Here is a 6,318-nt window from a genome sequence, read left to right as displayed (position 1 = left end):
ACTGCCAGCTGCAGATCGTTTCTGCGATATTGTGTGATACTGTGATGTCTCTGTGACATTCGGAATTCTGAGAACTTTTCGGAGGTTGTATAAATGCTAGCTCCCCAGGAGGTGGAGCAGGTGGTTGTTGGTCATTTAGGGAGGTTGGTTTGTAATTGCTGTGGTCAAAGAAGAGACAAAAGGAAAGACATTAGATTTAGGGATTCATTGTCTCTCTCTCCCCCTTCCCTGCCTTCCTCCCTCTCTCTCCTAGTTAGTGATGGGGTGAAATGGGGTGGGGTGCGGGTAAAGGGTGGGAAAAGAAGAATCCACAAAGTAGCAAAGACCAGCTACAAATTACAGAATGAAGTTTGCAGTCTACATGCAGAAGATTTATTGCTCCAGACTGCCCAAAGCTATTTAGGGAGACCCTGTTTAAAAAACAAAAACAAAACAAAACCCCAACCCAAACCAAAAATCTTCCCTCAAAAAGCACACATTCACACAAAGCCACAGTCTCCTGTACAACAGGTGGGTGTGGCCCTACATGAATTTCAAGTGATTGGTTTTTCTTTTTTCTTTTTTTTTTTTAATTAGGTATTTTCCTCAATTACATTTCCAATGCTATCCAAAAAGTCCCCAATACACTCCCCCCCCATTCCCCACCCACCCACCCCCACCCCTTGGCCCTGGCATTCCCCTGTACTGGGGCATATAAAGTTGGCAAGTCCAATGGGCCTCTCTTTCCAGTGATGGCCGACTAGGCCATCTTTTGATACATATGCAGCTAGAGTCAAGAGCTCTGGGGTACTGGTTAGTTCATAATAATGTTCCACCTATGGGGTTGCAGTTCCCTTTAGCTCCTTGGGTACTTTCTCTAGCTCCTCCATTGGGGGCCCTGTGATCCATCCAATAGCTGACTGTGAGCATCCACTTCTGTGTTTGCTAGGCCCCGGCATTGTCGTGATTGGTTTTTCTGCATGTATGTATGTGCACCGTGTGCATGCCTCTTCTAGGGAGGTCAGAAGAGGATGTTGGATCCTGTAGGGCTAGAGTTACTGTGAGCCATTATGTGGGTGTTGGAAATCGAATCCAGATGCTATGGAAGAGCAGTCAGTGCTCTAAACTTTGGAACTATCTTTCCAGCCACCTCCCCCAAGTACACTTTATTCATACACATAGATTGTGGAGCAAAACTGCACAACTGCAAGACTGCATTTATCCTTCTAGAAATGGACCAGCCAACATACATTTAGCCAATTGGTTCATATTAAATTATATTAAAGACCTGACTGAATGAGACACGAATAAAATCTTTCAAGTTTCTATGAAGAAGGCTTTCAGATCCTACCTGGCCTTGTTAGTAGTGGCCTACAGCACAGAGTGCAAGAGGGAGTTAGCTCAGTCAAGCCTACCAGGTGGGTTGAGTGACCCTCAGTGGAATGGGGCTAGTGAGCGTGCATGTGTGCATGTGTGGTATATGTGTGAAGTTAGCCGTGTAGGTGCTTGAGATGAGAAATCCTCAGCCATGAGGCAGCGTCTCTTGGGCAAGAGTCTGGAATAAATCCTTGGATCCCAAGTGGATGAACTCCTAATCAGTTTGATTTGATCCAGAGCCACTCTCCTTAGCTATCTACTTATTTAAAAATTAGCTATCTCCTGTCTTCCCTCACTATTCTAGTGTGGTTTAGTCATTTCTGTGGCCTCATGGATATAGGCATCTTCAATGTGTAAGGCTCCCTCAAATACCTTCTGTTGACCTGGAGTAGTCTGTGATTGATACTGGAAGTTTTTCTGGAAGTATATCCGGAATTCCTGGTTCTTTGGCTTCCACCTCCTTTGTTGGGATTGCAGAAAAAGCAACACCACATTGGTCTTGGAATGGGTTCGCTTCTCTGCTTAAAAAGAAAAGGTGCAACTTGTTACAATTTGAGCAATCTTTGGCGTGACTTGCTGAAATTCCTGAAACCCGGAGGACATCAAGTCTTGTTTCGATGTGATAGGGGGTGGGTTGGGCCTTGGTCTAGCTGTGAGGCAAAGTGATCACTGCCTTGGGGATTGCACAAAAACAAGGCTTCCAAGAGGAAGAACCTTAAGTACCTACAGAGTGCAAGAAGACAAGCTGTGACAGTTCTGGGATGCACAAGAAAGTCCTGCTTCAATCAGATCGTCTTGAAGCAGACTTGCATGAACTTGGGTGAAAGCCAGAGTTGGGAAGGGCTGTGTGGTCCACGTCTTTTAATTTCAGTTCATCCACTTATGGGAGCTGTCATTCAGATTTCACTAGCCAATCAGGGCCCTGAGGGCAGGACATTCATTCACAAGGACCAAGCGAAGCTGTTCCTGTCACTCAAGCACTCGTAGGGCAGTGCTAGCCAATCAGAACCTTCAGGCCAGGCCACTCACTCAAGAGCGCCTAAAGGAACTGCTTCATCATTCAGGGCATGCTAGCCAATTAGAGCAATGGAATCGGTTCATCCACGCAGCTGCATCTAGGGAACTCCTGTCAATCAGACTTGTGGTGCAGCTCTAGCCAATCAAAGCTTCGGGGCAAGATGTCCAATCAAGAACACCAGACAGAGACGAGAGGTGGGTCCTATCTGTCGCCATGCTGCAGATTCTGTTCGGAGTCTTAAGCAGGCATCGCGTGGTCCCTTGAGCTGCGGTGTGATCGCCGCTGCCGGGAGCTGTAGGGGGAGCGCAGGCGAGCTCCGCAACCGCGCCATGGTGAGCGCGGGGCCGCTGTCCCCAGATGGGGAGGAGCGGTCGGCTGAGCCGCGTGAGCCGGGGTGATAGGTCCTTCCCGGGGCTGGGGGAGCGGTGGGACCGGCCGGCCGAGCGGACACCCTGTGCATTCCACGGGGCGACGTGGGCCCTGTCGCTGGCCAGTGCTTGTCTCGGAGGACTCTAATCACTTCCGCTTTTTTGGCCATGTCTGCGCAGAGCGCGGGGAGCGGAAGACTCCGCCTAATGAGGGGGTAGCTTCCGGGTTGGTGACGTCACCGCCCAGTGCTGGCGCCCTGTTTGGGCTTTTGGTGTCGCACTTATGACTGCTGTGTTCTCTGCGCTGTGGTCTAGACGTTGTGGGCTTCGTAGGTCTAGCATCAAGTGTGAGTTAATTTTGTGAAATTCTCCGAGTCTTTGTCCAAGAGTTTCTTTCGGATGGTGTCCCAGAAACAGTTCTAGAAAAGATTGTACTACTTTATCAAAGGTCAGCTTGTCTCCTAATTTAAAAAAAAAAAAAAAATTTTTTTTTTTTTTTTGTCGATCTGATTATTCTTCCTAAACAGTGTGTTGTCTTGTGTATTTGATTGGAAATGTTACGAGTGTGTTGTGGGTTCGTCTACATTGTGCTAACCATTTTGTTTTTTTTTTTTTTAAGTATTTACATAAAAATTCAGCAATGTCTTTTATGTTCCTGATAAGAACTTTTTAGCATTTTGTGGGAATTATCTTAAATCTGTAATTGAACCTGGGAACTGACATTTTTCTGATTGTGTCTTCTGGTCATGAGAATGTTGTATCAGAAACAGACAAACATGTTTGTGTATTTCCACAATGTCATAATTTACTGAATAGAAAGTAAAAAGGTGTCACGCCTCTGGTGGTAATCTGGCCAAGGCTATTTTTCCAAGATATTTTATATTTCCAAGATATTCTATCCAAGGTTCAATTTTCCCAAATCCTAATTATTAATATTTTTTCATATCACACGGTAAATATATAATTATATCCACATATGCTGTTTACACAACCAGCATAAGTTAAAGAGGCTGCAGCAGAGTTCAGAGGGTCCCAGAAGTTGGCGAAGAGAAATGCAAGCAGTGTTTCAGTTGATGAGAGAAATTAGAACACACGACTAGTGAACCACAGGGGGAGAGCTTTGAATGAAGCCCGAGGATGTCAGGTTTGAAAGTGGCTGTAGTGGTCTAGCTATGATTTGACAGGCAGACTGACATGAGGTGACCGGAACTCAGTTGAATTGAAGCTGCGTTCCTGACTAGATCCTTGGCTCACACAGGTATCGGGTGATAGGTTGGTTTCGGGCCGTGCCATCCTAGTGTTTGGTGTCCATCCCTTTCTGAGGCCAGGGGAGAGACATGCATCCTTTTGTATCCTATGTGTGGTGTTCCGCTTGCAACGCTTGTATGCCCAGTGCCTGCGGAAGCTAGCAGAGGACATCAGATCTCCTGTAGCTGTAGTTACATATGGTGCAAGCTGTCATGTGTACTCTGGGAATTGGACCTCTGAAATAGCGACTGTGTTCTTTTTTCATGATTTATTTATTTTATGTATATAGTACACTGTCTTCAGACACACCAGTAGAGGGCATCAGATCCCATTATAGATGACTGTGAGCCACCATGTGGTTGCTGGGAATTGAACTCAGGACCTCTGGAAGAGCAGTCAGTGCTCTTACCGCTGAGCCATCTCTCCAGATCAGCATCTATGTTCTTAACCATTGAACCGTACCACCTCTTTAGCCTGACTTTTCTTTAAATTAGTATGTGCTTTTGAGATAGAAATTGTGTAGGCAAGAATGACCTTGAACTCCTGGTTCTTTTGTCTCTATTTCCAAGTGCTGGAATTTCACATATAATTTCATGTAAGAGGCATGCACCGTGACACCTATCTGATGTTCTTTTTCCCTTTAACAGTTTCATACATGTATAACGACTACTGTAATGTCCCGCCCTCTGGTTTCCCTCTCATCCTCTTTGTCCTCTCCTGCTTACAGTTCCCTGTGAAATATCCATGTTTCCTGCCCCCTTCATCTCCTTTTTTGTTTTGAGAGCCACTGTTCTAACCAGGATCATCTGTGTGACTCCAGGTTCCAGCCCATCCATCCGAGCACCGTAGTGGGTACACAGTTGAAAACAACGCCTTTGTTTAGAATCCCTCGGTATCTGAATCACGATGGGCCCAGTCCTTTGTCAGGTCCGTTACAGCAATGCATTGCTGTTGTAAAGTGAGGTCATACAGAGCATTAGCTCTGCAGTGCTGAAAAATCAACATTTTACATCCCATCTCACTGTCTCTGGGCCTTACTCACCGTCTGAGCCTCATCTTTCACAGTGATCTCAGCGCCCCGGAAGTGGTGGTCTAAATGTCCTGACTAGCTGTGCATCTCCGCGTTTGCTGCGGAGGGGCTTCTCTACCTCAGACTGGGAGGAGCAGTTGTTAGTGGGTAGAAGCATTATTTAGAAGGTAGATGGGTGCCAGGACAGTTGAGCTAGAACAGTGGTGCTAAGTTTATCCCTCCAGCTGCAGATGTGGGTTTTGGGTTTGGTTTACTATGACAGGCATGGATTCTCTGAAGGAGTGAGCCTCAAGTCCAGTTAGAGAGCCGCCTGGTGTTATCCTCAGAACGGTTATATCACTATGGCACAGGTGGACACACCTTGCTTGGCAGGTTGGTTTTGTGTGTCCTGGAGGTCTGGGTAAGACATTCTGTGCCTGTCATTCCTCTCCCAGCAGCCTGCTTAGTGCCCAGAGCATCATGAAAGCCAGCCGACGGGGAGGAAGCTTTCAGCTCAGTGCCAGTTTGATTTCTTGCTGCATTGTAACCGGTGTGTGGGGCGTCTTCAGTAATAACAGCCAGTTCTGGAGGGCAGCCGTGAAGAACAGCCGAGCCTGTTAGGTCTCCCTGACCTAGAGCTGATAGGGAGGTGGTTCTTTCCTGCTCTGGAGTTACGGCTTGGTAACCATCGGCTTTCAGAAGCATCGTCCACTGTAGGATCTCTCCCTTCTTGTTTTTATTGTTGTCTTAACTTACACATGACCTCGCTGTAGCACTGCTGTGTACATGGACAGAGGACTCTATAGCCTGTTCCGGGAGATGCTTGTACAGTCATGTTCATTGTCATTCTTAATTTGTAATAACCAGGAAATAAAAACAGCCTACATGTCCAGCTGGTGCATAGATATTAAAAACGTGTATACATAAAAGGCTTCCATTCAGCTGTGGAAAAAAAACAAAATGATGAAATTTGCAGGCTAATGGATGAAACTAGATAAAAATGCTGAATCAGCTGAGAGTTTGAGCTGGGACAGTGAACACCCTGTGTCCCTCTCCCATAGGTGTTAGCGTCACACTCGTCCTTAGATTGCTGTGTCTTAACTTGCAGAGCTTGAAGAAGTAAGGAAAGGGCCACCAGGGAGCTGCTGTTAAGGATGGAGGAAATGGTAGCACAGATAACCAACAGGAAGACTCTGGGTGAGGAGTTTGAGCATGGGGGGTGCGGGGTGGGCTGTGAGGGGTGTACAGGAGAAAGGATGAGCATGGGGGGTGCAGGGTGGGCTGTGAGGGGTGTACAGGAGAAAGGATGAGCATGGGGG

General features: G+C 46.8%; 1 protein-coding gene across 4 annotated transcripts in view; it reads left to right on the top strand.

Moving 5' to 3' along the window:
- Positions 1-2,466: 2,466 nt before the first annotated feature.
- The window catches only part of LOC110299571 (zinc finger protein 14-like), a 12,180-nt gene continuing 8,328 nt past the window's right edge, over positions 2,467-6,318 (top strand). The window contains exon 1 of one of the 4 annotated variants that reach the window (XM_021169283.2): positions 2,467-2,706. The gene's annotated coding sequence lies outside the window, so the exon portion shown is untranslated. Of the gene's footprint in view, positions 3,191-5,991; positions 6,197-6,318 lie in introns of those variants that run through there. The other 3 variants (XM_029480826.1, XM_021169284.2, XM_029480827.1) reach the window with 3 other exon arrangements.

This window comes from Mus caroli, chromosome 8 (genome assembly GCF_900094665.2).
Source record: "Mus caroli chromosome 8, CAROLI_EIJ_v1.1, whole genome shotgun sequence".
Classification (NCBI taxonomy): Eukaryota; Metazoa; Chordata; class Mammalia; order Rodentia; family Muridae; genus Mus; species Mus caroli.
This window is presented reverse-complemented; position numbering and strand designations above follow the sequence as displayed.